A 26,795-nucleotide genomic window follows, 5' to 3' on the forward strand; every position below is an offset into this window, starting at 1 on the left:
CTGGATAGGGAAAAAAGTGGTTTGATTATGACATCATAATGCAAAAAATAAATAAACAAAAGCTTACGGCACCTGAGGTTCCTAGTTGGTCTCAAATACAAGTACTAACCAGGCCCGAGTCTGGATGGCTTCCGAGATCTGACGAGATCAGGCATTTTCAGACTGGTATGGCCGTAAGGGAAATTAAGAGAATGCGATCTCGCTAATGTTGGTAGAATATCAAACTCTGGTTGCGACAAAAGACAAGACGCTTCTGGATAGGGAAAAAAGTGGTCTGATTATGACATCATAATGCAAAAAAGAAATAAAAAAAAGCTTACGGCACCTGAGGTTCCTAGTTGGTCTCCCATAGGGAAAAAAGTGGTCTGATTATGACATCATAATGCAAAAAAGAAATAAACAAAAGCTTACGGCACCTGAGGTTCCTAGTTGGTCTCCCATACAAGTACTAAACAGGCCCGAGTCTGGATGGCTTCCGAGATCTGACGAGAACAGGCATTTTCAGACTGGTATGGCCGTAAGTGAAATTAAGAGAATGCGATCTCGCTAATGTTGGTAGAATATCAAACTCTGGTTGCGACAAAAGACAAGACGCTTCTGGATAGGGAAAAAAGTGGTCTGATTATGACATCATAATGCAAAAAAGAAATAAACAAAAGCTTACGGCACCTGAGGTTCCTAGTTGGTCTTCCATAGGGAAAAAAGTGGTCTGATTATGACATCATAATGCAAAAAAGAAATAAACAAAAGCTTACGGCACCTGAGGTTCCTAGTTGGTCTCCCATACAAGTACTAACCAGGCCCGATTCTGGATGGATTCCGAGATCTGACGAGATCAGGCATTTTCAGACTGGTATAGCCGCGTAAGTGAAATTAAGAGAATGCGATCTCGCTAATGTTGGTAGAATATCAAACTCTGGTTGCGACAAAAGACAAGACGCTTCTGGATAGGGAAAAAAGTGGTCTGATTATGACATCATAATGCAAAAAAGAAATAAACAAAAGCTTACGGCACCTGAGGTTCCTAGTTGGTCTCCCATACAAGTACTAACCAGGCCAGAGTCTGGATTGCTTCCGAGATCTGACGAGATCAGGCATTTTCAGACTGGTATGGCCGTAAGTGAAATTAAGAGAATGCGATCTCGCTAATGTTGGTAGAATATCAAACTCTGGTTGCGACAAAAGACAAGACGCTTCTGGATAGGGAAAAAAGTGGTCTGATTATGACATCATAATGCAAAAAAGAAATAAACAAAAGCTTACGGCACCTGAGGTTCCTAGTTGGTCTCCCATACAAGTACTAACCAGGCCCGAGTCTGGATGGCTTCCGAGATCTGACGAGATCAGGCATTTTCAGACTGGTATGGCCGTAAGTGAAATTAAGTGAATGCGATCTCGCTAATGTTGGTAGAATATCAAACTCTGGTTGCGACAAAAGACAAGACGCTTCTGGATATGGAAAAAAGTGGTCTGATTATGACATCATAATGCAAAAAAGAAATAAACAAAAGCTTACAGCACCTGAGGTTCCTAGTTGGTCTCCCATACAAGTACTAACCAGGCCCAAGTCTGGATGGCTTCCGAGATCTGACGAGATCAGGCATTTTCAGACTGGTATGGCCGTAAGTGAAATTAAGAGAATGCGATCTCGCTAATGTTGGTAGAATATCAAACTCTGGTTGCGACAAAAGTCAAGATGCTTCTGGATAGGGAAAAAAGTGGTCTGATTATGACATCATAATGCAAAAAATTAAATAAACAAAAGCTTACGGCACCTGATGTTCCTAGTTGGTCTCCCATACAAGTACTAACCAGACCCGAGTCTGGATGGCTTCCGAGATCAGGCATTTTCAGACTGGTATGGCCATAAGTGAAATTAAGAGAATGCGATCTCGCTAATGTTGGTAGAATATCAAACTCTGGTTGCGACAAAAGACAAGACGCTTCTGGATAGGGAAAAAAGTGGTCTGATTATGACATCATAATGCAAAAAAGAAATAAACAAAATCTTACGGCACCTGAGGTTCCTAGTTGGTCTCCCATACAAGTACTAACCAGGCCCGAGTCTGGATGGCTTCCGAGATCTGATGAGATCAGGCATTTTCAGACTGGTATGGCCGTAAGTGAAATTCAGAGAATTTGATCTCGCTAATGTTGGTAGAATATCAAACTCTGGTTGCGACAAAAGACAAGACGCTTCTGGATAGGGAAAAAAGTGGTCTGATTATGACATCATAATGCAAAAAAGAAATAAACAAAAGCTTACGGCACCTGAGGTTCCTAGTTGGTCTCCCATACAAGTACTAACCAGGCCCGAGTCTGGATGGCTTCCAAGATCTGACGAGATCAGGCATTTTCAGACTGGTATGGCCGTAAGTGAAATTAAGAGAATGCGATCTCGCTAATGTTGGTAGAATATCAAACTCTGGTTGCGACAAAAGACAAGACGCTTCTGGATAGGGAAAAAAGTGGTTTGATTATGACATCATAATGCAAAAAATAAATAAACAAAAGCTTACGGCACCTGAGGTTCCTAGTTGGTCTCAAATACAAGTACTAACCAGGCCCAAGTCTGGATGGCTTCCGAGATCTGACGAGATCAGGCATTTTCAGACTGGTATGGCCGTAAGGGAAATTAAGAGAATGCGATCTCGCTAATGTTGGTAGAATATCAAACTCTGGTTGCGACAAAAGACAAGACGCTTCTGGATAGGGAAAAAAGTGGTCTGATTATGACATCATAATGCAAAAAAGAAATAAAAAAAAGCTTACGGCACCTGAGGTTCCTAGTTGGTCTCCCATAGGGAAAAAAGTGGTCTGATTATGACATCATAATGCAAAAAAGAAATAAACAAAAGCTTACGGCACCTGAGGTTCATAGTTGGTCTCCCATACAAGTACTAACCAGGCCCGAGTCTGGATGGCTTCCGAGATATGACGAGATCAGGCATTTTCAGACTGGTATGGCCGTAAGTGAAATTAAGAGAATGCGATCTCGCTAATGTTGGTAGAATATCAAACTCTGGTTGCGACAAAAGACAAGACGCTTCTGGATAGGGAAAAAAGTGGTCTGATTATGACATCATAATGCAAAAAAGAAATAAACAAAAGCTTACGGCACCTGAGGTTCCTAGTTGGTCTCCCATACAAGTACTAACCAGGCCCAAGTCTGGATGGCTTCCAAGATCTGACGAGATCTGGCATTTTCAGACTGGTATGGCCGTAAGGGAAATGAAGAGAATGCGATCTCGCTAATGTTGGTAGAATATCAAACTCTGGTTGCGACAAAAGACAAGACGCTTCTGGATAGGGAAATAAGTGGTCTGATTATGACATCATAATGCAAAAAAGAAATAAACAAAAGCTTACGGCACCTGAGGTTCCTAGTTGGTCTCCCATAGGGAAAAAAGTGGTCTGATTATGACATCATAATGCAAAAAAGAAATAAACAAAAGCTTATGGCACCTGAGGTTCCTAGTTGGTCTCCCATACAAGTACTAACCAGGCCCGAGTCTGGATGGCTTCCGAGATCTGACGAGATCAGGCATTTTCAGACTGGTATGGCCGTAAGTGAAATTAAGAGAATGCGATCTCGCTAATGTTGGTAGAATATCAAACTCTGGTTGCGACTAAAGACGACGCTTCTGGATAGGGAAAAAAGTGGTCTGATTATGACATCATAATGCAAAAAAGAAATAAACAAAAGCTTACGGCACCTGAGGTTCCTAGTTGGTCTCCCATAGGGAAAAAAGTGGTCTGATTATGACATCATAATGCAAAAAAGAAATAAACAAAAGCATACGGCACCTGAGGTTCCTAATTGGTCTCCCATACAAGTACTAACCAGGCCCGAGTCTGTATGGCTTCCGAGATCTGACGAGATCAGGCATTTTCAGAATGGTATGGCCGTAAGTGAAATTAAGAGAATGCGATCTTGCTAATGTTGGTAGAATATCAAACTCTGGTTGCGACAAAAGACAAGACGCTTCTGGATAGGGAAAAAAGTGGTCTGATTATGACATCATAATGCAAAAAAGAAATAAACAAAAGCTTACGGCACCTGAGGTTCCTAGTTGGTCTCCCATAGGGAAAAAAGTGGTCTGATTATGACATCATAATGCAAAAAAGAAATAAACAAAAGCTTACGGCACCTGAGGTTCCTAGTTGGTCTCCCATACAAGTACTAACCAGGCCCGAGTTTGGATGGCTTCCGAGATCTGACGAGATCAGGCATTTTCAGACTGGTATGGCCGTAAGTCAAATTAAGAGAATGCGATCTCGCTAATGTTGGTAGAATATCAAACTCTGGTTGCGACAAAAGACAAGACGCTTCTGGATAGGGAAAAAAGTGGTCTGATTATGACATCATAATGCAAAAAAGAAATAAACAAAAGCTTACGGCACCTGAGGTTCCTAGTTGGTCTCCCATACAAGTACTAACCAGACCCGAGTCTGGATGGCTTCCGAGATCAGACGAGATCAGGCATTTTCAGACTGGTATGGCCGTAAGTGAAATTAAGAGAATGCGATCTCGCTAATGTTGGTAGAATATCAAACTCTGGTTGCGACAAAAGACAAGACGCTTCTGGATAGGGAAAAAAGTGGACTGATTATGACATCATAATGCAAAAAAGAAATAAACAAAAGCTTACGGCACCTGAGGTTCCTAGTTGGTCTCCCATACAAGTACTAACCAGGCCCGAGTCTGGATGGCTTCCGAGATCTGACGAGATCAGGCATTTTCAGACTGGTATGGCCGTAAGTGAAATGAAGAGAATGCGATCTCGTTAATGTTGGTAGAATATCAAACTCTGGTTGCGACAAAAGACAAGATGCTTCGGGATAGGGAAAAAAGTGGTCTGATTATGACATCATAATGCAAAAAAGAAATAAACAAAAGCTTAGGGCACCTGAGGTTCCTAGTTGGTCTCCCATACAAGTACTAAACAGGCCCGAGTCTGGATGGCTTCCGAGATCTGACGAGATCAGGCATTTTCAGACTGGTATGGCCGTAAGTGAAATTAATAGAATGCGATCTCGCTAATGTTGGTAGAATATCAAACTCTGGTTGCGACAAAAGACAAGACGCTTCTGGATAGGGAAAAAAGTGGTCTGATTATGACATCATAATGCAAAAAAGAAATAAACAAAAGCTTACGGCACCTGAGGTTCCTAGTTGGTCTCCCATAGGGAAAAAAATTGGTCTGATTATGACATTATAATGCAAAAAAGAAATAAACAAAAGCTTACGGCACCTGAGGTTCCTAGTTGGTCTCCCATACAAGTACTAACCAGGCCCGATTCTGGATGGATTCCGAGATCTGACGAGATCAGGCATTTTCAGACTGGTATAGCCGCGTAAGTGAAATTAAGAGAATGCGATCTCGCTAATGTTGGTAGAATATCAAACTCTGGTTGCGACAAAAGACAAGACGCTTCTGGATAGGGAAAAAAGTGGTCTGATTATGACATCATAATGCAAAAAAGAAATAAACAAAAGCTTACGGCACCTGAGGTTCCTAGTTGGTCTCCCATACAAGTACTAACCAGGCCAGAGTCTGGATTGCTTCCGAGATCTGACGAGATCAGGCATTTTCAGACTGGTATGGCCGTAAGTGAAATTAAGAGAATGCGATCTCGCTAATGTTGGTAGAATATCAAACTCTGGTTGCGACAAAAGACAAGACGCTTCTGGATAGGGAAAAAAGTGGTCTGATTATGACATCATAATGCAAAAAAGAAATAAACAAAAGCTTACGGCACCTGAGGTTCCTAGTTGGTCTCCCATAGAAGTACTAACCAGGCCCAAGTCTGGATGGCTTCCGAGATCTGACGAGATCAGGCATTTTCAGACTGGTATGGCCGTAAGTGAAATTAAGAGAATGCGATCTCGCTAATGTTGGTAGAATATCAAACTCTGGTTGCGACAAAAGTCAAGATGCTTCTGAATAGGGAAAAAAGTGGTCTGATTATGACATCATAATGCAAAAAATTAAATAAACAAAAGCTTACGGCACCTGAGGTTCCTAGTTGGTCTCCCATACAAGTACTAACCAGACCCGAGTCTGGATGGCTTCCGAGATCAGGCATTTTCAGACTGGTATGGCCATAAGTGAAATTAAGAGAATGCGATCTCGCTAATGTTGGTAGAATATCAAACTCTGGTTGCGACAAAAGACAAGACGCTTCTGGATAGGGAAAAAAGTGGTCTGATTATGACATCATAATGCAAAAAAGAAATAAACAAAAGCTTACGGCACCTGAGGTTCCTAGTTGGTCTCCCATACAAGTACTAACCAGGCCCGAGTCTGGATGGCTTCCGAGATCTGATGAGATCAGGCATTTTCAGACTGGTATGGCCGTAAGTGAAATTAAGAGAATTTGATCTCGCTAATGTTGGTAGAATATCAAACTCTGGTTGCGACAAAAGACAAGACGCTTCTGGATAGGGAAAAAAGTGGTCTGATTATGACATCATAATGCAAAAAATAAATAAACAAAAGCTTACGGCACCTGAGGTTCCTAGTTGGTCTCCCATACAAGTACTAACCAGGCCCGAGTCTGGATGGCTTCCAAGATCTGACGAGATCAGGCATTTTCAGACTGGTATGGCCGTAAGTAAAATTAAGAGAATGCGATCTCGCTAATGTTGGTAGAATATCAAACTCTGGTTTCTCCCATAGGGAAAAAAATTGGTCTGATTATGACATTATAATGCAAAAAAGAAATAAACAAAAGCTTACGGCACCTGAGGTTCCTAGTTGGTCTCCCATACAAGTACTAACCAGGCCCGATTCTGGATGGATTCCGAGATCTGACGAGATCAGGCATTTTCAGACTGGTATAGCCGCGTAAGTGAAATTAAGAGAATGCGATCTCGCTAATGTTGGTAGAATATCAAACTCTGGTTGCGACAAAAGACAAGACGCTTCTGGATAGGGAAAAAAGTGGTCTGATTATGACATCATAATGCAAAAAATAAATAAACAAAAGCTTACGGCACCTGAGGTTCCTAGTTGGTCTCCCATACAAGTACTATACAGGCCCAAGTCTGGATGGCTTCCGAGATCTGACGAGATCAGGCATTTTCAGACTGGTATGGCCGTAAGTGAAATTAAGGGAATGCGATCTCGCTAATGTTGGTAGAATATCAAACTCTGGTTGCGACAAAAGACAAGACGCTTCTGGATAGGGAAAAAAGTGGTCTGATTATGACATCATAATGCAAAAAATAAATAAACAAAAGCTTACGGCACCTGAGGTTCCTAGTTGGTCTCCCATACAAGTACTAACCAGGCCCGAGTCTGGATGGCTTCCGAGATCTGATGAGATCAGGCATTTTCAGACTGGTATGGCCGTAAGTGAAATTAAGAGAATGCGATCTCGCTAATGTTGGTAGAATATCAAACTCTGGTTGCGACAAAAGACAAGACGCTTCTGGATAGGGAAAAAAGTGGTCTGATTATGACATCATAATGCAAAAAAGAAATAAACAAAAGCTTACGGCACCTGAGGTTCCTAGTTGGTCTCCCATACAAGTACTAACCAGGCCCGAGTCTGGATGGCTTCCGAGATCTGACGAGATCAGGCATTTTCAGACTGGTATGGCCGTAAGTGAAATTAATAGAATGCGATCTCGCTAATGTTGGTAGAATATCAAACTCTGGTTGCGACAAAAGACAAGACGCTTCTGGATAGGGAAAAAAGTGGTCTGATTATGACATCATAATGCAAAAAAGAAATAAACAAAAGCTTACGGCACCTGAGGTTCCTAGTTGGTCTCCCATACAAGTACTAAACAGGCCCGAGTCTGGATGGCTTCCGAGATCTGACAAGATCAGGCATTTTCAGACTGGTATGGCCGTAAGTGAAATTAAGAGAATGCGATCTCGCTAATGTTGGTAGAATATCAAACTCTGGTTGCGACAAAAGACAAGACGCTTCTGTATAGGGAAAAAAGTGGTCTGATTATGACATCATAATGCAAAAAAGAAATAAACAAAAGCTTACGGCACCTGAGGTTCCTAGTTGGTCTTCCATAGGGAAAAAAGTGGTCTGATTATGACATCATAATGCAAAAAAGAAATAAACAAAAGCTTACGGCACCTGAGGTTCCTAGTTGGTCTCCCATACAAGTACTAACCAGGCCCGATTCTGGATGGATTCCGAGATCTGATGAGATCAGGCATTTTCAGACTGGTATAGCCGCGTAAGTGAAATTAAGAGAATGCGATCTCGCTAATGTTGGTAGAATATCAAACTCTGGTTGCGACAAAAGACAAGACGCTTCTGGATAGGGAAAAAAGTGGTCTGATTATGACATCATAATGCAAAAAAGAAATAAACAAAAGCTTACGGCACCTGAGGTTCCTAGTTGGTCTCCCATACAAGTACTAACCAGGCCAGAGTCTGGATTGCTTCCGAGATCTGACGAGATCAGGCATTTTCAGACTGGTATGGCCGTAAGTGAAATTAAGAGAATGCGATCTCGCTAATGTTGGTAGAATATCAAACTCTGGTTGCGACAAAAGACAAGACGCTTCTGGATAGGGAAAAAAGTGGTCTGATTATGACATCATAATGCAAAAAAGAAATAAACAAAAGCTTACGGCACCTGAGGTTCCTAGTTGGTCTCCCATAGAAGTACTAACCAGGCCCAAGTCTGGATGGCTTCCGAGATCTGACGAGATCAGGCATTTTCAGACTGGTATGGCCGTAAGTGAAATTAAGAGAATGCGATCTCGCTAATGTTGGTAGAATATCAAACTCTGGTTGCGACAAAAGTCAAGATGCTTCTGAATAGGGAAAAAAGTGGTCTGATTATGACATCATAATGCAAAAAATTAAATAAACAAAAGCTTACGGCACCTGAGGTTCCTAGTTGGTCTCCCATACAAGTACTAACCAGACCCGAGTCTGGATGGCTTCCGAGATCAGGCATTTTCAGACTGGTATGGCCATAAGTGAAATTAAGAGAATGCGATCTCGCTAATGTTGGTAGAATATCAAACTCTGGTTGCGACAAAAGACAAGACGCTTCTGGATAGGGAAAAAAGTGGTCTGATTATGACATCATAATGCAAAAAAGAAATAAACAAAAGCTTACGGCACCTGAGGTTCCTAGTTGGTCTCCCATACAAGTACTAACCAGGCCCGAGTCTGGATGGCTTCCGAGATCTGATGAGATCAGGCATTTTCAGACTGGTATGGCCGTAAGTGAAATTAAGAGAATTTGATCTCGCTAATGTTGGTAGAATATCAAACTCTGGTTGCGACAAAAGACAAGACGCTTCTGGATAGGGAAAAAAGTGGTCTGATTATGACATCATAATGCAAAAAATAAATAAACAAAAGCTTACGGCACCTGAGGTTCCTAGTTGGTCTCCCATACAAGTACTAACCAGGCCCGAGTCTGGATGGCTTCCAAGATCTGACGAGATCAGGCATTTTCAGACTGGTATGGCCGTAAGTAAAATTAAGAGAATGCGATCTCGCTAATGTTGGTAGAATATCAAACTCTGGTTGCAACAAAAGACAAGACGCTTCTGGATAGGGAAAAAAGTGGTCTGATTATGACATCATAATGCAAAAAAGAAAAAAACAAAAGCTTATGGCACCTGAGGTTCCTAGTTGGTCTCCCATACAAGTACTAACCAGGCCCGAGTCTGGATGGCTTCCGAGATCTGACGAGATCAGGCATTTTCAGACTGGTATGGCCGTAAAGGAAATTAAGAGAATGCGATCTCGCTAATGTTGGTAGAATATCAAACTCTGGTTGCGACAAAAGACAAGACGCTTCTGTATAGGGAAAAAAGTGGTCTGATTATGACATCATAATGCAAAAAAGAAATAAACAAAAGCTTACGGCACCTGAGGTTCCTAGTTGGTCTCCCTAAGGGAAAAAAGTGGTCTGATTATGACATCATAATGCAAAAAAGAAATAAACAAAAGCTTACGGCACCTGAGGTTCCTAGTTGGTCTCCCATACAAGTACTATACAGGCCCAAGTCTGGATGGCTTCCGAGATCTGACGAGATCAGGCATTTTCAGACTGGTATGGCCGTAAGTGAAATTAAGGGAATGCGATCTCGCTAATGTTGGTAGAATATCAAACTCTGGTTGCGACAAAAGACAAGACGCTTCTGGATAGGGAAAAAAGTGGTCTGATTATGACATCATAATGCAAAAAATAAATAAACAAAAGCTTACGGCACCTGAGGTTCCTAGTTGGTCTCCCATACAAGTACTAACCAGGCCCGAGTCTGGATGGCTTCCGAGATCTGATGAGATCAGGCATTTTCAGACTGGTATGGCCGTAAGTGAAATTAAGAGAATGCGATCTCGCTAATGTTGGTAGAATATCAAACTCTGGTTGCGACAAAAGACAAGACGCTTCTGGATAGGGAAAAAAGTGGTCTGATTATGACATCATAATGCAAAAAAGAAATAAACAAAATCTTACGGCACCTGAGGTTCCTAGTTGGTCTCCCATACAAGTACTAACCAGGCCCGAGTCTGGATGGCTTCCGAGATCTGACGAGATCAGGCATTTTCAGACTGGTATGGCCGTAAGTGAAATTAAGTGAATGCGATCTCGCTAATGTTGGTAGAATATCAAACTCTGGTTGCGACAAAAGACAAGATGCTTCGGGATAGGGAAAAAAGTGGTCTGATTATGACATCATAATGCAAAAAAGAAATAAACAAAAGCTTACGGCACCTGAGGTTCCTAGTTGGTCTTCCATAGGGAAAAAAGTGGTCTGATTATGACATCATAATGCAAAAAAGAAATAAACAAAAGCTTACGGCACCTGAGGTTCCTAGTTGGTCTCCCATACAAGTACTAACCAGGCCCGATTCTGGATGGATTCCGAGATCTGACGAGATCAGGCATTTTCAGACTGGTATAGCCGCGTAAGTGAAATTAAGAGAATGCGATCTCGCTAATGTTGGTAGAATATCAAACTCTGGTTGCGACAAAAGACAAGACGCTTCTGGATAGGGAAAAAAGTGGTCTGATTATGACATCATAATGCAAAAAAGAAATAAACAAAAGCTTACGGCACCTGAGGTTCCTAGTTGGTCTCCCATACAAGTACTAACCAGGCCAGAGTCTGGATTGCTTCCGAGATCTGACGAGATCAGGCATTTTCAGACTGGTATGGCCGTAAGTGAAATTAAGAGAATGCGATCTCGCTAATGTTGGTAGAATATCAAACTCTGGTTGCGACAAAAGACAAGACGCTTCTGGATAGGGAAAAAAGTGGTCTGATTATGACATCATAATGCAAAAAAGAAATAAACAAAAGCTTACGGCACCTGAGGTTCCTAGTTGGTCTCCCATACAAGTACTAACCAGGCCCGAGTCTGGATGGCTTCCGAGATCTGACGAGATCAGGCATTTTCAGACTGGTATGGCCGTAAGTGAAATTAAGTGAATGCGATCTCGCTAATGTTGGTAGAATATCAAACTCTGGTTGCGACAAAAGACAAGACGCTTCTGGATAGGGAAAAAAGTGGTCTGATTATGACATCATAATGCAAAAAAGAAATAAACGAAAGCTTACAGCACCTGAGGTTCCTAGTTGGTCTCCCATACAAGTACTAACCAGGCCCAAGTCTGGATTGCTTCCGAGATCTGACGAGATCAGGCATTTTCAGACTGGTATGGCCGTAAGTGAAATTAAGAGAATGCGATCTCGCTAATGTTGGTAGAATATCAAACTCTGGTTGCGACAAAAGTCAAGATGCTTCTGGATAGGGAAAAAAGTGGTCTGATTATGACATCATAATGCAAAAAATTAAATAAACAAACGCTTACGGCACCTGAGGTTCCTAGTTGGTCTCCCATACAAGTACTAACCAGACCCGAGTCTGGATGGCTTCCGAGATCAGGCATTTTCAGACTGGTATGGCCATAAGTGAAATTAAGAGAATGCGATCTCGCTAATGTTGGTAGAATATCAAACTCTGGTTGCGACAAAAGACAAGACGCTTCTGGATAGGGAAAAAAGTGGTCTGATTATGACATCATAATGCAAAAAAGAAATAAACAGAAGCTTACGGCACCTGAGGTTCCTAGTTGGTCTCCCATACAAGTACTAACCAGGCCCGAGTCTGGATGGCTTCCGAGATCTGATGAGATCAGGCATTTTCAGACTGGTATGGCCGTAATTGAAATTCAGAGAATTTGATCTCGCTAATGTTGGTAGAATATCAAACTCTGGTTGCGACAAAAGACAAGACGCTTCTGGATAGGGAAAAAAGTGGTCTGATTATGACATCATAATGCAAAAAAGAAATAAACAAAAGCTTACGGCACCTGAGGTTCCTAGTTGGTCTCCCATACAAGTACTAACCAGGCCCGAGTCTGGATGGCTTCCAAGATCTGACGAGATCAGGCATTTTCAGACTGGTATGGCCGTAAGTAAAATTAAGAGAATGCGATCTCGCTAATGTTGGTAGAATATCAAACTCTGGTTGCAACAAAAGACAAGACGCTTCTGGATAGGGAAAAAAGTGGTCTGATTATGACATCATAATGCAAAAAAGAAAAAAACAAAAGCTTATGGCACCTGAGGTTCCTAGTTGGTCTCCCATACAAGTACTAACCAGGCCCGAGTCTGGATGGCTTCCGAGATCTGACGAGATCAGGCATTTTCAGACTGGTATGGCCGTAAAGAAAATTAAGAGAATGCGATCTCGCTAATGTTGGTAGAATATCAAACTCTGGTTGCGACAAAAGACAAGACGCTTCTGTATAGGGAAAAAAGTGGTCTGATTATGACATCATAATGCAAAAAAGAAATAAACAAAAGCTTACGGCACCTGAGGTTCCTAGTTGGTCTCCCTAAGGGAAAAAAGTGGTCTGATTATGACATCATAATGCAAAAAAGAAATAAACAAAAGCTTACGGCACCTGAGGTTCCTAGTTGGTCTCCCATACAAGTACTATACAGGCCCAAGTCTGGATGGCTTCGGAGATCTGACGAGATCAGGCATTTTCAGACTGGTATGGCCGTAAGTGAAATTAAGAGAATGCGATCTCGCTAATGTTGGTAGAATATCAAACTCTGGTTGCGACAAAAGACAAGACGCTTCTGGATAGGGAAAAAAGTGGTCTGATTATGACATCATAATGCAAAAAATAAATAAACAAAAGCTTACGGCACCTGAGGTTCCTAGTTGGTCTCCCATACAAGTACTAACCAGGCCCGAGTCTGGATGGCTTCCGAGATCTGATGAGATCAGGCATTTTCAGACTGGTATGGCCGTAAGTGAAATTAAGAGAATGCGATCTCGCTAATGTTGGTAGAATATCAAACTCTGGTTGCGACAAAAGACAAGACGCTTCTGGATAGGGAAAAAAGTGGTCTGATTATGACATCATAATGCAAAAAAGAAATAAACAAAATCTTACGGCACCTGAGGTTCCTAGTTGGTCTCCCATACAAGTACTAACCAGGCCCGAGTCTGGATGGCTTCCGAGATCTGACGAGATCAGGCATTTTCAGACTGGTATGGCCGTAAGTGAAATTAAGTGAATGCGATCTCGCTAATGTTGGTAGAATATCAAACTCTGGTTGCGACAAAAGACAAGACGCTTCTGGATAGGGAAAAAAGTGGTCTGATTATGACATCATAATGCAAAAAAGAAATAAACAAAAGCTTACGGCACCTGAGGTTCCTAGTTGGTCTCCCATACAAGTACTAACCAGGCCCGAGTCTGGATGGCTTCCAAGATCTGACGAGATCAGGCATTTTCAGACTGGTATGGCCGTAAGTAAAATTAAGAGAATGCGATCTCGCTAATGTTGGTAGAATATCAAACTCTGGTTGCAACAAAAGACAAGACGCTTCTGGATAGGGAAAAAAGTGGTCTGATTATGACATCATAATGCAAAAAAGAAAAAAACAAAAGCTTATGGCACCTGAGGTTCCTAGTTGGTCTCCCATACAAGTACTAACCAGGCCCGAGTCTGGATGGCTTCCGAGATCTGACGAGATCAGGCATTTTCAGACTGGTATGGCCGTAAAGAAAATTAAGAGAATGCGATCTCGCTAATGTTGGTAGAATATCAAACTCTGGTTGCGACAAAAGACAAGACGCTTCTGTATAGGGAAAAAAGTGGTCTGATTATGACATCATAATGCAAAAAAGAAATAAACAAAAGCTTACGGCACCTGAGGTTCCTAGTTGGTCTCCCTAAGGGAAAAAAGTGGTCTGATTATGACATCATAATGCAAAAAAGAAATAAACAACAGCTTACGTCACCTGAGGTTCTAGTTGGTCTCCCATACAAGTACTATACAGGCCCAAGTCTGGATGGCTTCCGAGATCTGACGAGATCAGGCATTTTCAGACTGGTATGGCCGTAAGTGAAATTAAGAGAATGCGATCTCGCTAATGTTGGTAGAATATCAAACTCTGGTTGCGACAAAAGACAAGACGCTTCTGGATAGGGAAAAAAGTGGTCTGATTATGACATCATAATGCAAAAAATAAATAAACAAATGCTTACGGCACCTGAGGTTCCTAGTTGGTCTCCCATACAAGTACTAACCAGGCCCGAGTCTGGATGGCTTCCGAGATCTGATGAGATCAGGCATTTTCAGACTGGTATGGCCGTAAGTGAAATTAAGAGAATGCGATCTCGCTAATGTTGGTAGAATATCAAACTCTGGTTGCGACAAAAGACAAGACGCTTCTGGATAGGGAAAAAAGTGGTCTGATTATGACATCATAATGCAAAAAAGAAATAAACAAAATCTTACGGCACCTGAGGTTCCTAGTTGGTCTCCCATACAAGTACTAACCATGCCCAAGTCTGGATGGCTTCCGAGATCTGACGAGAACAGGCATTTTCAGACTGGTATGGCCGTAAGTGAAATTAAGTGAATGCGATCTCGCTAATGTTGGTAGAATATCAAACTCTGGTTGCGACAAAAGACAAGACGCTTCTGGATAGGGAAAAAAGTGGTCTGATTATGACATCATAATGCAAAAAAGAAATAAACAAAAGCTTACGGCACCTGAGGTTCCTAGTTGGTCTCCCATAGAAGTACTAACCAGGCCCAAGTCTGGATGGCTTCCGAGATCTGACGAGATCAGGCATTTTCAGACTGGTATGGCCGTAAGTGAAATTAAGAGAATGCGATCTCGCTAATGTTGGTAGAATATCAAACTCTGGTTGCGACAAAAGACAAGACGCTTCTGTATAGGGAAAAAAGTGGTCTGATTATGACATCATAATGCAAAAAAGAAATAAACAAAAGCTTACGGCACCTGAGGTTCCTAGTTGGTCTCCCATACAAGTACTAACCAGGCCCGAGTCTGGATGGCTTCCGAGATCTGACGAGATCAGGCATTTTCAGACTGGTATGGCCGTAAAGGAAATTAAGAGAATGCGATCTCGCTAACGTTGGTAGAATATCAAACTCTGGTTGCGACAAAAGACAAGACGCTTCTGTATAGGGAAAAAAGTGGTCTGATTATGACATCATAATGCAAAAAAGAAATAAACAAAAGCTTACGGCACCTGAGGTTCCTAGTTGGTCTCCCTAAGGGAAAAAAGTGGTCTGATTATGACATCATAATGCAAAAAAGAAATAAACAAAAGCTTACGGCACCTGAGGTTCCTAGTTGGTCTCCCATAGAAGTACTAACCAGGCCCAAGTCTGGATGGCTTCCGAGATCTGACAAGATCAGGCATTTTCAGACTGGTATGGCCGTAAGTGAAATTAAGAGAATGCGATCTCGCTAATGTTGGTAGAATATCAAACTCTGGTTGCGACAAAAGACAAGATGCTTCTGGATAGGGAAAAAAGTGGTCTGATTATGACATCATAATGCAAAAAATTAAATAAACAAAAGCTTACGGCACCTGAGGTTCCTAGTTGGTCTCCCATACAAGTACTAACCAGACCCGAGTCTGGATGGCTTCCGAGATCAGGCATTTTCAGACTGGTATGGCCATAAGTGAAATTAAGAGAATGCGATCTCGCTAATGTTGGTAGAATATCAAACTCTGGTTGCGACAAAAGACAAGACGCTTCTGGATAGGGAAAAAAGTGGTCTGATTATGACATCATAATGCAAAAAAGAAATAAACAGAAGCTTACGGCACCTGAGGTTCCTAGTTGGTCTCCCATACAAGTACTAACCAGGCCCGAGTCTGGATGGCTTCCGAGATCTGATGAGATCAGGCATTTTCAGACTGGTATGGCCGTAAGTGAAATTCAGAGAATTTGATCTCGCTAATGTTGGTAGAATATCAAACTCTGGTTGCGACAAAAGACAAGACGCTTCTGGATAGGGAAAAAAGTGGTCTGATTATGACATCATAATGCAAAAAAGAAATAAACAAAAGCTTACGGCACCTGAGGTTCCTAGTTGGTCTCCCATACAAGTACTAACCAGGCCCGAGTCTGGATGGCTTCCAAGATCTGACGAGATCAGGCATTTTCAGACTGGTATGGCCGTAAGTAAAATTAAGAGAATGCGATCTCGCTAATGTTGGTAGAATATCAAACTCTGGTTGCAACAAAAGACAAGACGCTTCTGGATAGGGAAAAAAGTGGTCTGATTATGACATCATAATGCAAAAAAGAAAAAAACAAAAGCTTATGGCACCTGAGGTTCCTAGTTGGTCTCCCATACAAGTACTAACCAGGCCCGAGTCTGGATGGCTTCCGAGATCTGACGAGATCAGGCATTTTCAGACTGGTATGGCCGTAAAGAAAATTAAGAGAATGCGATCTCGCTAATGTTGGTAGAATATCAAACTCTGGTTGCGACAAAAGACAAGACGCTTCTGTATAGGGAAAAAAGTGGTCTGATTATGACATCATAATGCAAAAAAGAAATAAACAAAAGCTTACGGCACCTGAGGTTCCTAGTTGGTCTCCCTAAGGGAAAAAAGTGGTCTGATTATGACATCATAATGCAAAAAAGAAATAAACAACAGCTTACGTCACCTGAGGTTCTAGTTGGTCTCCCATACAAGTACTATACAGGCCCAAGTCTGGATGGCTTCCGAGATCTGACGAGATCAGGCATTTTCAGACTGGTATGGCCGTAAGTGAAATTAAGAGAATGCGATCTCGCTAATGTTGGTAGAATATCAAACTCTGGTTGCGACAAAAGACAAGACGCTTCTGGATAGGGAAAAAAGTGGTCTGATTATGACATCATAATGCAAAAAATAAATAAACAAATGCTTACGGCACCTGAGGTTCCTAGTTGGTCTCCCATACAAGTACTAACCAGGCCCGAGTCTGGATGGCTTCCGAGATCTGATGAGATCAGGCATTTTCAGACTGGTATGGCCGTAAGTGAAATTAAGAGAATGCGATCTCGCTAATGTTGGTAGAATATCAAACTCTGGTTGCGACAAAAGACAAGACGCTTCTGGATAGGGAAAAAAGTGGTCTGATTATGACATCATAATGCAAAAAAGAAATAAACAAAATCTTACGGCACCTGAGGTTCCTAGTTGGTCTCCCATACAAGTACTAACCAGGCCCAAGTCTGGATGGCTTCCGAGATCTGACGAGAACAGGCATTTTCAGACTGGTATGGCCGTAAGTGAAATTAAGTGAATGCGATCTCGCTAATGTTGGTAGAATATCAAACTCTGGTTGCGACAAAAGACAAGACGCTTCTGGATAGGGAAAAAAGTGGTCTGATTATGACATCATAATGCAAAAAAGAAATAAACAAAAGCTTACGGCACCTGAGGTTCCTAGTTGGTCTCCCATAGAAGTACTAACCAGGCCCAAGTCTGGATGGCTTCCGAGATCTGACGAGATCAGGCATTTTCAGACTGGTATGGCCGTAAGTGAAATTAAGAGAATGCGATCTCGCTAATGTTGGTAGAATATCAAACTCTGGTTGCGACAAAAGACAAGACGCTTCTGTATAGGGAAAAAAGTGGTCTGATTATGACATCATAATGCAAAAAAGAAATAAACAAAAGCTTACGGCACCTGAGGTTCCTAGTTGGTCTCCCATACAAGTACTAACCAGGCCCGAGTCTGGATGGCTTCCGAGATCTGACGAGATCAGGCATTTTCAGACTGGTATGGCCGTAAAGGAAATTAAGAGAATGCGATCTCGCTAACGTTGGTAGAATATCAAACTCTGGTTGCGACAAAAGACAAGACGCTTCTGTATAGGGAAAAAAGTGGTCTGATTATGACATCATAATGCAAAAAAGAAATAAACAAAAGCTTACGGCACCTGAGGTTCCTAGTTGGTCTCCCTAAGGGAAAAAAGTGGTCTGATTATGACATCATAATGCAAAAAAGAAATAAACAAAAGCTTACGGCACCTGAGGTTCCTAGTTGGTCTCCCATAGAAGTACTAACCAGGCCCAAGTCTGGATGGCTTCCGAGATCTGACGAGATCAGGCATTTTCAGACTGGTATGGCCGTAAGTGAAATTAAGAGAATGCGATCTCGCTAATGTTGGTAGAATATCAAACTCTGGTTGCGACAAAAGACAAGATGCTTCTGGATAGGGAAAAAAGTGGTCTGATTATGACATCATAATGCAAAAAATTAAATAAACAAAAGCTTACGGCACCTGAGGTTCCTAGTTGGTCTCCCATACAAGTACTAACCAGACCCGAGTCTGGATGGCTTCCGAGATCAGGCATTTTCAGACTGGTATGGCCATAAGTGAAATTAAGAGAATGCGATCTCGCTAATGTTGGTAGAATATCAAACTCTGGTTGCGACAAAAGACAAGACGCTTCTGGATAGGGAAAAAAGTGGTCTGATTATGACATCATAATGCAAAAAAGAAATAAACAAAAGCTTACGGCACCTGAGGTTCCTAGTTGGTCTCCCATACAAGTACTAACCAGGCCCGAGTCTGGATGGCTTCCGAGATCTGATGAGATCAGGCATTTTCAGACTGGTATGGCCGTAAGTGAAATTAAGAGAATTTGATCTCGCTAATGTTGGTAGAATATCAAACTCTGGTTGCGACAAAAGACAAGACGCTTCTGGATAGGGAAAAAAGTGGTCTGATTATGACATCATAATGCAAAAAAGAAATAAACAAAAGCTTACGGCACCTGAGGTTCCTAGTTGGTCTCCCATACAAGTACTAACCAGGCCCGAGTCTGGATGGATTCCAAGATCTGACGAGATCAGGCATTTTCAGACTGGTATGGCCGTAAGTAAAATTAAGAGAATGCGATCTCGCTAATGTTGGTAGAATATCAAACTCTGGTTGCAACAAAAGACAAGACGCTTCTGGATAGGGAAAAAAGTGGTCTGATTATGACATCATAATGCAAAAAAGAAATAAACAAAAGCTTATGGCACCTGAGGTTCCTAGTTGGTCTCCCATACAAGTACTAACCAGGCCCAAGTCTGGATGGCTTCCGAGATCTGACGAGATCAGGCATTTTCAGACTTGTATGGCCGTAAAGGAAATTAAGAGAATGCGATCTCGCTAATGTTGGTAGAATATCAAACTCTGGTTGCGACAAAAGACAAGACGCTTCTGGATAGGGAAAAAAGTGGTCTGATTATGACATCATAATGCAAAAAAGAAATAAACAAAAGCTTACGGCACCTGAGGTTCCTAGTTGGTCTCCCATACAAGTACTATACAGGCCCAAGTCTGGATGGCTTCCGAGATCTGACGAGATCAGGCATTTTCAGACTGGTATGGCCGTAAGTGAAATTAAGAGAATGCGATCTCGCTAATGTTGGTAGAATATCAAACTCTGGTTGCGACAAAAGACAAGACGCTTCTGGATAGGGAAAAAAGTGGTCTGATTATGACATCATAATGCAAAAAAGAAATAAACAAAAGCTTACGGCACCTGAGGTTCCTAGTTTGTCTCCCATACAAGTACTAACCATGCCCGAGTCTGGATGGCTTCCGAGATCTGACGAGATCAGGCATTTTCAGACTGGTATGGCCGTAAGTGAAATTAAGAGAATGCAATCTCGCTAATGTTGGTAGAATATCAAACTCTGGTTGCGACAAAAGACAAGACGCTTCTGGATAGGGAAAAAAGTAGTCTGATTATGACATCATAATGCAAAAAAGAAATAAACAAAAGCTTACGGCACCTGAGGTTCCTAGTTGGTCTCCCTAAGGGAAAAAAGTGGTCTGATTATGACATCATAATGCAAAAAAGAAATAAACAAAAGCTTACGGCACCTGAGGTTCCTAGTTGGTCTCCCATACAAGTACTATACAGGCCCAAGTCTGGATGGCTTCCGAGATCTGACGAGATCAGGCATTTTCAGACTGGTATGGCCGTAAGTGAAATTAAGAGAATGCGATCTCGCTAATGTTGGTAGAATATCAAACTCTGGTTGCGACAAAAGACAAGACGCTTCTGGATAGGGAAAAAAGTGGTCTGATTATGACATCATAATGCAAAAAAGAAATAAACAAAAGCTTACGGCACCTGAGGTTCCTAGTTGGTCTCCCATAGGGAAAAAAGTGGTCTGATTATGACATCATAATGCAAAAAAGAAATAAACAAAAGCTTACGGCACCTGAGGTTCCTAGTTGGTCTCCCATAGGGAAAAAAGTGGTCTGATTATGACATCATAATGCAAAAAAGAAATAAACAAAAGCTTACGGCACCTGAGGTTCCTAGTTGGTCTCCCATACAAGTACTAACCAGGCCCGAGTCTGGATGGCTTCCAAGATCTGACGAGATCAGGCATTTTCAGACTGGTATGGCCGCAAGTGAAATTAAGTGAATGCGATCTCGCTAATGTTGGTAGAATATCAAACTCTGGTTGCGACAAAAGACAAGACGCTTCTGGATAGGGAAAAAAGTGGTCTGATTATGACATCATAATGCAAAAAAGAAATAAACAAAATCTTACGGCACCTGAGGTTCCTAGTTGGTCTCCCATACAAGTACTAACCAGGCCCGAGTCTGGATGGCTTCCGAGATCTGACGAGATCAGGCATTATCAGACTGGTATGGCCGTAAGTGAAATTAAGCGAATGCGATCTCGCTAATGTTGGTAGAATATCAAACTCTGGTTGCGACAAAAGACAAGACGCTTCTAGATAGGGAAAAAAGTGGTCTGATTATGACATCATAGTGCAAAAAAGAAATAAACAAAAGCTTACGGCACCTGAGGTTCCTAGTTGGTCTCCCATACAAGTACTAACCAGGCCAGACTCTGGATGGCTACCGAGATCTGACGAGATCAGGCATTTTCAGACTGGTATGGCCATAAGGGAAATTAAGAGAATGCGATCTCGCTAATGTTGGTAGAATATCAAACTCTGGTTGCGACAAAAGACAAGACACTTCTGGATAGGGAAAAAAGTGGTCTGATTATGACATCATAATGCAAAAAAGAAATAAACAAAAGCTTACGGCACCTGAGGTTCCTAGTTGGTCTCCCATAGGGAAAAAAGTGGTCTGATTATGACATCAGAATGCAAAAAAGAAATAAACAAAAGCTTACAGCACCTGAGGTTCCTAGTTGGTCTCCCATACAAGTACTAACCAGGCCCGAGTCTGGATGGCTTCCGAGATCTGGCATTTTCAGACTGGTATGGCCGTAAGTGAAATTAAGAGAATGCGATCTCGCTAATGTTGGTAGAATATCAAACTCTGGTTACGACAAAAGACAAGACGCTTCTGGATAGGGAAAAAAGTGGTCTGATTATGACATCATAATGCAAAAAAGAAAGAAACAAAAGCTTACAGCACCTGAGGTTCCTAGTTGGTCTCCCATACAAGTACTAACCAGGCCCAAGTCTGGATGGCTTCCGAGATCTGACGAGATCAGGCATTTTCAGACTGGTATGGCCGTAAGTGAAATTAAGAGAATGCGATCTCGTTACTGTTGGTAGAATATCAAACTCTGGTTGCGACAAAAGACAAGATGCTTCTGGATAGGGAAAAAAGTGGTCTGATTATGACATCATATTGCAAAAAAGAAATAAACAAAAGCTTACGGCACCTGAGGTTCCTCGTTGGTCTCCCATACAAGTACTAACCAGACCCGAGTCTGGATGGCTTCCGAGATCTGGCATTTTCAGACTGGTATGGCCATAAGTGAAATTAAGAGAATGCGATCTCGCTAATGTTGGTAGAATATCAGACTCTGGTTGCGACAAAAGACAAGATGCTTCTAGATAGGGAAAAAAGAGTTCTGATTATGACATCATAGTGCAAAAAAGAAATAAACAAAAGCTTACGGCACCTGAGGTTCCTAGTTGGTCTCCCATACAAGTACTAACCAGGCCTGAGTCTGGATGGCTTCTGAGATCTGACGAGATCAGGCATTTTCAGACTGGTATAGCCGTAAGAGAAATTAAGAGAATGCGATCTCGCTAATGTTGGTAGAATATCAAACTCTGGTTGCGACAAAAGACAAGACGCTTCTAGATAGGGAAAAAAGTGGTCTGATTATGACATCATAGTGCAAAAAAGAAATAAACAAAAGCTTACGGCACCTGAGGTTCCTAGTTGGTCTCCCATACAAGTACTAACCAGGCCAGAGTCTGGATGGCTACCGAGATCTGACGAGATCAGGCATTTTCAGACTGGTATGGCCGTAAGTGAAATTAAGAGAATGCGATCTCGCTAATGTTGGTAGAATATCAAACTCTGGTTGCGACAAAAGACAAGACGCTTCTGGATAGGGAAAAAAGTGGTCTGATTATGACATCATAATGCAAAAAAGAAATAAACAAAAGCTTACGGCACCTGAGGTTCCTAGTTGGTCTCCCATACAAGTACTAACCAGGACCGAGTCTGGATGGCTTCCGAGATCTGACGAGATCAGGCATTTTCAGACTGGTATGGCCATAAAGGAAATTAAGAGAATGCGATCTCGCTAATGTTGGTAGAATATCAAACTCTGGTTGCGACAAAAGACAAGACGCTTCTGGATAGGGAAAAAAGTGGTCTGATTATGACATCATAATGCAAAAAAGAAATAAACAAAAGCTTACGGCACCTGAGGTTCCTAGTTGGTCTCCCATAGGGAAAAAAGTGGTCTGATTATGACATCAGAATGCAAAAAAGAAATAAACAAAAGCTTACGGCACCTGAGGTTCCTAGTTGGTCTCCCATACAAGTACTAACCAGGCCCGAGTCTGGATGGCTTCCGAGATCTGGCATTTTCAGACTGGTATGGCCGTAAGTGAAATTAAGAGAATGCGATCTCGCTAATGTTGGTAGAATATCAAACTCTAGTTACGACAAAAGACAAGACGCTTCTGGATAGGGAAAAAAGTGGTCTGATTATGACATCATAATGCAAAAAAGAAATAAACAAAAGCTTACGGCACCTGAGGTTCCTAGTTGGTCTCCCATAGGGAAAAAAGTGGTCTGATTATGACATCATAATGCAAAAAAGAAATAAACAAAAGCTTACGGCACCTGAGGTTCCTAGTTGGTCTCCCATACAAGTACTAACCAGGCCCGAGTCTGGATGGCTTCTGAGATCTGACAAGATCAGGCATTTTCAGACTGGTATGGACGTAAGTGAAATTAAGAGAATGCGATCTCGTTAATGTTGGTAGAATATAAAACTCTGGTTGCGACAAAAGACAAGACGCTTCTGGATAGAGAAAAAAGTGGTCTGATTATGACATCATAATGCAAAAAATAAATAAACAAAAGCTTACGGCACCTGAGGTTCCTAGTTGGTCTCCCATACAAGTACTAACCAGGCCCGAGTCTGGATGGCTTCCGAGATCTGACGAGATCAGGCATTTTCAGACTGGTATGGCCGTAAGTGAAATTAAGAGAATGCGATCTCGCTAATGTTGGTCGAATATCAAACTCTGGTTGCGACAAAAGACAAGACGCTTCTGGATAGGGAAAAAAGTGGTCTGATTATGACATCATAATGCAAAAAAGAAATAAACTAAAGCTTACGGCACCTGAGGTTCCTAGTTGGTCTCCCATACAAGTACTAACCAGGCCCGAGTCTGGATTGCTTCCGAGATCTGACGAGATCAGGCATTTTCAGACTGGTATGGCCGTAAGTAAAATTAAGAGAATGCGATCTCGCTAATGTTGGTAGAATATCAAACTCTGGTTGCGACAAAAGACAAGACGCTTCTGGATAGGGAAAAAAGTGGTCTGATTATGACATCATAATGCAAAAAAGAAATAAACAAAAGCTTACGGCACCTGAGGTTCCTAGTTGGTCTCCCATACAAGTACTAACCAGGCCCGAGTCTGGATGGCTTCCGAGATCTGATGAGATCAGGCATTTTCAGACTGGTATGGCCGTAAGTGAAACGAAGAGAATGCGATCTCGCTAATGTTGGTAGAATATAAAACTCTGGTTGCGACAAAAGACAAGACGCTTCTGGATAGGGAAAAAAGTGGTCTGATTATGACATCATAATGCAAAAAATAAATAAACAAAAGCTTACGGCACCTGAGGTTCCTAGATGGTCTCCCATAAAAGTACTAACCAGGCCCGAGTCTGGATGGCTTCCGAGATCTGACGAGATCAGGCATTTTCAGACTGGTATAGCCGTAAGTGAAACTAAGAGAATACGATCTCGCTAATGTTGGTAGAATATAAAACTCTGGTTGCGACAAAAGACAAGACGCTTCTGGATAGGGAAAAAAGTGGTCTGATTATGACATCATATTGCAAAAAAGAAATAAACAAAAGCTTACGGCACCTGAGGTTCCTCGTTGGTCTCCCATACAAGTACTAACCAGACCCGAGTCTGGATGGCTTCCGAGATCTGACAAGATCAGGCATTTTCAGACTGGTATGGCCATAAGTGAAATTAAGAGAATGCGATCTCGCTAATGTTGGTAGAATATCAAACTCTGGTTGCGACAAAAGACAAGATGCTTCTGGATAGGGAAAAAAGTGGTCTGATTATGACATCATAATGCAAAAAAGAAATAAACAAAAGCTTACGGCACCTGAGGTTCCTAGTTGGTCTCCCATACAAGTACTAACCAGGCCTGAGTCTGGATGGCTTCCGAGATCTGACGAGATCAGGCATTTTCAGACTGGTATAGCCGTAAGTGAAATTAAGAGAATGCGATCTCGCTAATGTTGGTAGAATATCAAACTCTGGTTGCGACAAAAGACAAGACGCTTCTAGATAGGGAAAAAAGTGGTCTGATTATGACATCATAGTGCAAAAAAGAAATAAACAAAAGCTTACGGCACCTGAGGTTCCTAGTTGGTCTCCCATACAAGTACTAACCAGGCCAGAGTCTGGATGGCTACCGAGATCTGACGAGATCAGGCATTTTCAGACTGGTATGGCCGTAAGTGAAATTAAGAGAATGCGATCTCGCTAATGTTGGTAAAATATCAAACTCTGGTTGCGACAAAAGACAAGACGCTTCTGGATAGGGAAAAAAGTGGTCTGATTATGACATCATAATGCAAAAAAGAAATAAACAAAAGCTTACGGCACCTGAGGTTCCTAGTTGGTCTCCCATACAAGTACTAACCAGGACCGAGTCTGGATGGCTTCCGAGATCTGACGAGATCAGGCATTTTCAGACTGGTATGGCCGTAAGGGAAATTAAGAGAATGCGATCTCGCTAATGTTGGTAGAATATCAAACTCTGGTTGCGACAAAAGACAAGACGCTTCTGGATAGGGAAAAAAGTGGTCTGATTATGACATCATAATGCAAAAAAGAAATAAACAAAAGCTTACGGCACCTGATTTTCCTAGTTGGTCTCCCATAGGGAAAAAAGTGGTCTGATTATGACATCAGAATGCAAAAAAGAAATAAACAAAAGCTTACGGCACCTGAGGTTCCTAGTTGGTCTCCCATACAAGTACTAACCAGGCCCGAGTCTGGATGGCTTCCGAGATCTGGCATTTTCAGACTGGTATGGCCGTAAGTGAAATTAAGAGAATGCGATCTCGCTAATGTTGGTAGAATATCAAACTCTAGTTACGACAAAAGACAAGACGCTTCTGGATAGGGAAAAAAGTGGTCTGATTATGACATCATAATGCAAAAAAGAAATAAACAAAAGCTTACGGCACCTGAGGTTCCTAGTTGGTCTCCCATAGGGAAAAAAGTGGTCTGATTATGACATCATAATGCAAAAAAGAAATAAACAAAAGCTTACGGCACCTGAGGTTCCTAGTTGGTCTCCCATACAAGTACTAACCAGGCCCGAGTCTGGATGGCTTCTGAGAATCAGGCATTTTCAGACTGGTATGGCCGTAAGTGAAATTAAGAGAATGCAATCTCGCTAATGTTGGTAGAATATCAAACTCTGGTTACGACAAAAGACAAGACGCTTCTGGATAGGGAAAAAAGTGGTCTGATTATGACATCATAATGCAAAAAATAAATAAACAAAAGCTTACGGCACCTGAGGTTCCTAGTTGGTCTCCCATACAAGTACTAACCAGGCCCGAGTCTGGATGGCTTCCGAGATCTGACGAGATCAGGCATTTTCAGACTGGTATGGCCGTAAGTGAAATTAAGAGAATGCGATCTCGCTAATGTTGGTAGAATATCAAACTCTGGTTGCGACAAAAGACAAGACGCTTCTGGATAGGGAAAAAAATGGTCTGATTATGACATCATAATGCAAAATAGAAATAAACAAAAGCTCACGGCACCTGAGGTTCCTAGTTGGTCTCCCATACAAGTACTAACCAGGCCCGAGTCTGGATGGCTTCCGAGATCTGACGAGATCAGGCATTTTCAGACTGGTATGGCCGTAAGTGAAATTAAGAGAATGCGATCTCGCTAATGTTGGTACAATATCAAACTCTGGTTGCGACAAAAGACAAGACGCTTCTGGATAGGGAAAAAAGTGGTC

The 26,795-nt window shown here is 41.9% G+C and overlaps 83 pseudogenes; all 83 read right to left on the reverse strand.

Moving 5' to 3' along the window:
* Window positions 1-60: 60 nt before the first annotated feature.
* On the reverse strand, window positions 61-179 carry LOC134588971 (5S ribosomal RNA; annotated as a pseudogene).
* Window positions 180-404: 225 nt separating this feature from the next.
* Window positions 405-523, reverse strand: LOC134597296 (5S ribosomal RNA; annotated as a pseudogene).
* A 480-nt stretch (window positions 524-1,003) lies between these two features.
* On the reverse strand, window positions 1,004-1,122 carry LOC134597308 (5S ribosomal RNA; annotated as a pseudogene).
* A 134-nt stretch (window positions 1,123-1,256) lies between these two features.
* On the reverse strand, window positions 1,257-1,375 carry LOC134593981 (5S ribosomal RNA; annotated as a pseudogene).
* A 134-nt stretch (window positions 1,376-1,509) lies between these two features.
* LOC134589445 (5S ribosomal RNA) lies at window positions 1,510-1,628 on the reverse strand (annotated as a pseudogene).
* A 378-nt stretch (window positions 1,629-2,006) lies between these two features.
* Window positions 2,007-2,125, reverse strand: LOC134588733 (5S ribosomal RNA; annotated as a pseudogene).
* Window positions 2,126-2,259: 134 nt separating this feature from the next.
* Window positions 2,260-2,378, reverse strand: LOC134596064 (5S ribosomal RNA; annotated as a pseudogene).
* A 134-nt stretch (window positions 2,379-2,512) lies between these two features.
* On the reverse strand, window positions 2,513-2,631 carry LOC134588791 (5S ribosomal RNA; annotated as a pseudogene).
* A 225-nt stretch (window positions 2,632-2,856) lies between these two features.
* Window positions 2,857-2,975, reverse strand: LOC134588236 (5S ribosomal RNA; annotated as a pseudogene).
* A 134-nt stretch (window positions 2,976-3,109) lies between these two features.
* On the reverse strand, window positions 3,110-3,228 carry LOC134597177 (5S ribosomal RNA; annotated as a pseudogene).
* A 225-nt stretch (window positions 3,229-3,453) lies between these two features.
* Window positions 3,454-3,572, reverse strand: LOC134596314 (5S ribosomal RNA; annotated as a pseudogene).
* Window positions 3,573-3,795: 223 nt separating this feature from the next.
* On the reverse strand, window positions 3,796-3,914 carry LOC134598152 (5S ribosomal RNA; annotated as a pseudogene).
* A 225-nt stretch (window positions 3,915-4,139) lies between these two features.
* LOC134596185 (5S ribosomal RNA) lies at window positions 4,140-4,258 on the reverse strand (annotated as a pseudogene).
* Window positions 4,259-4,392: 134 nt separating this feature from the next.
* On the reverse strand, window positions 4,393-4,511 carry LOC134596135 (5S ribosomal RNA; annotated as a pseudogene).
* A 134-nt stretch (window positions 4,512-4,645) lies between these two features.
* Window positions 4,646-4,764, reverse strand: LOC134593982 (5S ribosomal RNA; annotated as a pseudogene).
* Window positions 4,765-4,898: 134 nt separating this feature from the next.
* Window positions 4,899-5,017, reverse strand: LOC134597914 (5S ribosomal RNA; annotated as a pseudogene).
* A 481-nt stretch (window positions 5,018-5,498) lies between these two features.
* On the reverse strand, window positions 5,499-5,617 carry LOC134597309 (5S ribosomal RNA; annotated as a pseudogene).
* Window positions 5,618-5,751: 134 nt separating this feature from the next.
* LOC134594160 (5S ribosomal RNA) lies at window positions 5,752-5,870 on the reverse strand (annotated as a pseudogene).
* A 378-nt stretch (window positions 5,871-6,248) lies between these two features.
* On the reverse strand, window positions 6,249-6,367 carry LOC134596530 (5S ribosomal RNA; annotated as a pseudogene).
* A 134-nt stretch (window positions 6,368-6,501) lies between these two features.
* On the reverse strand, window positions 6,502-6,620 carry LOC134596066 (5S ribosomal RNA; annotated as a pseudogene).
* Window positions 6,621-6,991: 371 nt separating this feature from the next.
* LOC134594221 (5S ribosomal RNA) lies at window positions 6,992-7,110 on the reverse strand (annotated as a pseudogene).
* A 134-nt stretch (window positions 7,111-7,244) lies between these two features.
* LOC134596542 (5S ribosomal RNA) lies at window positions 7,245-7,363 on the reverse strand (annotated as a pseudogene).
* A 134-nt stretch (window positions 7,364-7,497) lies between these two features.
* On the reverse strand, window positions 7,498-7,616 carry LOC134593983 (5S ribosomal RNA; annotated as a pseudogene).
* A 134-nt stretch (window positions 7,617-7,750) lies between these two features.
* On the reverse strand, window positions 7,751-7,869 carry LOC134596871 (5S ribosomal RNA; annotated as a pseudogene).
* A 480-nt stretch (window positions 7,870-8,349) lies between these two features.
* LOC134597310 (5S ribosomal RNA) lies at window positions 8,350-8,468 on the reverse strand (annotated as a pseudogene).
* Window positions 8,469-8,602: 134 nt separating this feature from the next.
* Window positions 8,603-8,721, reverse strand: LOC134594161 (5S ribosomal RNA; annotated as a pseudogene).
* Window positions 8,722-9,099: 378 nt separating this feature from the next.
* Window positions 9,100-9,218, reverse strand: LOC134596554 (5S ribosomal RNA; annotated as a pseudogene).
* Window positions 9,219-9,352: 134 nt separating this feature from the next.
* LOC134596067 (5S ribosomal RNA) lies at window positions 9,353-9,471 on the reverse strand (annotated as a pseudogene).
* Window positions 9,472-9,605: 134 nt separating this feature from the next.
* LOC134597728 (5S ribosomal RNA) lies at window positions 9,606-9,724 on the reverse strand (annotated as a pseudogene).
* Window positions 9,725-9,949: 225 nt separating this feature from the next.
* On the reverse strand, window positions 9,950-10,068 carry LOC134594222 (5S ribosomal RNA; annotated as a pseudogene).
* Window positions 10,069-10,202: 134 nt separating this feature from the next.
* On the reverse strand, window positions 10,203-10,321 carry LOC134596565 (5S ribosomal RNA; annotated as a pseudogene).
* A 134-nt stretch (window positions 10,322-10,455) lies between these two features.
* On the reverse strand, window positions 10,456-10,574 carry LOC134594325 (5S ribosomal RNA; annotated as a pseudogene).
* A 480-nt stretch (window positions 10,575-11,054) lies between these two features.
* LOC134597311 (5S ribosomal RNA) lies at window positions 11,055-11,173 on the reverse strand (annotated as a pseudogene).
* Window positions 11,174-11,307: 134 nt separating this feature from the next.
* LOC134593984 (5S ribosomal RNA) lies at window positions 11,308-11,426 on the reverse strand (annotated as a pseudogene).
* A 134-nt stretch (window positions 11,427-11,560) lies between these two features.
* Window positions 11,561-11,679, reverse strand: LOC134589506 (5S ribosomal RNA; annotated as a pseudogene).
* A 378-nt stretch (window positions 11,680-12,057) lies between these two features.
* Window positions 12,058-12,176, reverse strand: LOC134595034 (5S ribosomal RNA; annotated as a pseudogene).
* A 134-nt stretch (window positions 12,177-12,310) lies between these two features.
* Window positions 12,311-12,429, reverse strand: LOC134596068 (5S ribosomal RNA; annotated as a pseudogene).
* A 134-nt stretch (window positions 12,430-12,563) lies between these two features.
* LOC134597729 (5S ribosomal RNA) lies at window positions 12,564-12,682 on the reverse strand (annotated as a pseudogene).
* A 225-nt stretch (window positions 12,683-12,907) lies between these two features.
* Window positions 12,908-13,026, reverse strand: LOC134595237 (5S ribosomal RNA; annotated as a pseudogene).
* A 134-nt stretch (window positions 13,027-13,160) lies between these two features.
* On the reverse strand, window positions 13,161-13,279 carry LOC134596578 (5S ribosomal RNA; annotated as a pseudogene).
* Window positions 13,280-13,413: 134 nt separating this feature from the next.
* Window positions 13,414-13,532, reverse strand: LOC134594327 (5S ribosomal RNA; annotated as a pseudogene).
* Window positions 13,533-13,666: 134 nt separating this feature from the next.
* On the reverse strand, window positions 13,667-13,785 carry LOC134596070 (5S ribosomal RNA; annotated as a pseudogene).
* A 134-nt stretch (window positions 13,786-13,919) lies between these two features.
* On the reverse strand, window positions 13,920-14,038 carry LOC134597730 (5S ribosomal RNA; annotated as a pseudogene).
* Window positions 14,039-14,263: 225 nt separating this feature from the next.
* LOC134588589 (5S ribosomal RNA) lies at window positions 14,264-14,381 on the reverse strand (annotated as a pseudogene).
* A 134-nt stretch (window positions 14,382-14,515) lies between these two features.
* On the reverse strand, window positions 14,516-14,634 carry LOC134589071 (5S ribosomal RNA; annotated as a pseudogene).
* A 134-nt stretch (window positions 14,635-14,768) lies between these two features.
* Window positions 14,769-14,887, reverse strand: LOC134588079 (5S ribosomal RNA; annotated as a pseudogene).
* A 134-nt stretch (window positions 14,888-15,021) lies between these two features.
* On the reverse strand, window positions 15,022-15,140 carry LOC134594162 (5S ribosomal RNA; annotated as a pseudogene).
* Window positions 15,141-15,274: 134 nt separating this feature from the next.
* On the reverse strand, window positions 15,275-15,393 carry LOC134595475 (5S ribosomal RNA; annotated as a pseudogene).
* A 225-nt stretch (window positions 15,394-15,618) lies between these two features.
* On the reverse strand, window positions 15,619-15,737 carry LOC134596486 (5S ribosomal RNA; annotated as a pseudogene).
* Window positions 15,738-16,115: 378 nt separating this feature from the next.
* On the reverse strand, window positions 16,116-16,234 carry LOC134596589 (5S ribosomal RNA; annotated as a pseudogene).
* Window positions 16,235-16,368: 134 nt separating this feature from the next.
* On the reverse strand, window positions 16,369-16,487 carry LOC134596071 (5S ribosomal RNA; annotated as a pseudogene).
* A 134-nt stretch (window positions 16,488-16,621) lies between these two features.
* LOC134597732 (5S ribosomal RNA) lies at window positions 16,622-16,740 on the reverse strand (annotated as a pseudogene).
* A 225-nt stretch (window positions 16,741-16,965) lies between these two features.
* Window positions 16,966-17,083, reverse strand: LOC134588590 (5S ribosomal RNA; annotated as a pseudogene).
* Window positions 17,084-17,217: 134 nt separating this feature from the next.
* LOC134589083 (5S ribosomal RNA) lies at window positions 17,218-17,336 on the reverse strand (annotated as a pseudogene).
* Window positions 17,337-17,470: 134 nt separating this feature from the next.
* Window positions 17,471-17,589, reverse strand: LOC134596571 (5S ribosomal RNA; annotated as a pseudogene).
* A 134-nt stretch (window positions 17,590-17,723) lies between these two features.
* Window positions 17,724-17,842, reverse strand: LOC134594163 (5S ribosomal RNA; annotated as a pseudogene).
* A 134-nt stretch (window positions 17,843-17,976) lies between these two features.
* Window positions 17,977-18,095, reverse strand: LOC134595477 (5S ribosomal RNA; annotated as a pseudogene).
* Window positions 18,096-18,320: 225 nt separating this feature from the next.
* On the reverse strand, window positions 18,321-18,439 carry LOC134594164 (5S ribosomal RNA; annotated as a pseudogene).
* A 378-nt stretch (window positions 18,440-18,817) lies between these two features.
* Window positions 18,818-18,936, reverse strand: LOC134596601 (5S ribosomal RNA; annotated as a pseudogene).
* Window positions 18,937-19,070: 134 nt separating this feature from the next.
* LOC134597375 (5S ribosomal RNA) lies at window positions 19,071-19,189 on the reverse strand (annotated as a pseudogene).
* Window positions 19,190-19,323: 134 nt separating this feature from the next.
* LOC134588629 (5S ribosomal RNA) lies at window positions 19,324-19,442 on the reverse strand (annotated as a pseudogene).
* A 134-nt stretch (window positions 19,443-19,576) lies between these two features.
* On the reverse strand, window positions 19,577-19,695 carry LOC134594223 (5S ribosomal RNA; annotated as a pseudogene).
* Window positions 19,696-19,829: 134 nt separating this feature from the next.
* Window positions 19,830-19,948, reverse strand: LOC134588679 (5S ribosomal RNA; annotated as a pseudogene).
* Window positions 19,949-20,173: 225 nt separating this feature from the next.
* LOC134594225 (5S ribosomal RNA) lies at window positions 20,174-20,292 on the reverse strand (annotated as a pseudogene).
* Window positions 20,293-20,608: 316 nt separating this feature from the next.
* Window positions 20,609-20,727, reverse strand: LOC134597140 (5S ribosomal RNA; annotated as a pseudogene).
* A 134-nt stretch (window positions 20,728-20,861) lies between these two features.
* Window positions 20,862-20,980, reverse strand: LOC134595121 (5S ribosomal RNA; annotated as a pseudogene).
* Window positions 20,981-21,114: 134 nt separating this feature from the next.
* Window positions 21,115-21,233, reverse strand: LOC134589329 (5S ribosomal RNA; annotated as a pseudogene).
* Window positions 21,234-21,701: 468 nt separating this feature from the next.
* On the reverse strand, window positions 21,702-21,820 carry LOC134589446 (5S ribosomal RNA; annotated as a pseudogene).
* Window positions 21,821-22,197: 377 nt separating this feature from the next.
* Window positions 22,198-22,316, reverse strand: LOC134596369 (5S ribosomal RNA; annotated as a pseudogene).
* Window positions 22,317-22,450: 134 nt separating this feature from the next.
* LOC134598137 (5S ribosomal RNA) lies at window positions 22,451-22,569 on the reverse strand (annotated as a pseudogene).
* Window positions 22,570-22,703: 134 nt separating this feature from the next.
* LOC134598444 (5S ribosomal RNA) lies at window positions 22,704-22,822 on the reverse strand (annotated as a pseudogene).
* A 559-nt stretch (window positions 22,823-23,381) lies between these two features.
* LOC134597713 (5S ribosomal RNA) lies at window positions 23,382-23,500 on the reverse strand (annotated as a pseudogene).
* A 134-nt stretch (window positions 23,501-23,634) lies between these two features.
* On the reverse strand, window positions 23,635-23,753 carry LOC134593985 (5S ribosomal RNA; annotated as a pseudogene).
* A 134-nt stretch (window positions 23,754-23,887) lies between these two features.
* On the reverse strand, window positions 23,888-24,006 carry LOC134594179 (5S ribosomal RNA; annotated as a pseudogene).
* Window positions 24,007-24,140: 134 nt separating this feature from the next.
* Window positions 24,141-24,259, reverse strand: LOC134596613 (5S ribosomal RNA; annotated as a pseudogene).
* Window positions 24,260-24,393: 134 nt separating this feature from the next.
* Window positions 24,394-24,512, reverse strand: LOC134594717 (5S ribosomal RNA; annotated as a pseudogene).
* Window positions 24,513-24,646: 134 nt separating this feature from the next.
* On the reverse strand, window positions 24,647-24,765 carry LOC134588757 (5S ribosomal RNA; annotated as a pseudogene).
* Window positions 24,766-24,899: 134 nt separating this feature from the next.
* On the reverse strand, window positions 24,900-25,018 carry LOC134597585 (5S ribosomal RNA; annotated as a pseudogene).
* A 134-nt stretch (window positions 25,019-25,152) lies between these two features.
* LOC134598138 (5S ribosomal RNA) lies at window positions 25,153-25,271 on the reverse strand (annotated as a pseudogene).
* A 134-nt stretch (window positions 25,272-25,405) lies between these two features.
* Window positions 25,406-25,524, reverse strand: LOC134596985 (5S ribosomal RNA; annotated as a pseudogene).
* Window positions 25,525-26,083: 559 nt separating this feature from the next.
* On the reverse strand, window positions 26,084-26,193 carry LOC134589148 (5S ribosomal RNA; annotated as a pseudogene).
* Window positions 26,194-26,327: 134 nt separating this feature from the next.
* LOC134593987 (5S ribosomal RNA) lies at window positions 26,328-26,446 on the reverse strand (annotated as a pseudogene).
* Window positions 26,447-26,580: 134 nt separating this feature from the next.
* Window positions 26,581-26,699, reverse strand: LOC134595117 (5S ribosomal RNA; annotated as a pseudogene).
* Window positions 26,700-26,795: the final 96 nt, after the last annotated feature.

Source organism: Pelobates fuscus, chromosome 2, assembly GCF_036172605.1.
Source record: "Pelobates fuscus isolate aPelFus1 chromosome 2, aPelFus1.pri, whole genome shotgun sequence".
NCBI lineage: Eukaryota > Metazoa > Chordata > Amphibia > Anura > Pelobatidae > Pelobates > Pelobates fuscus.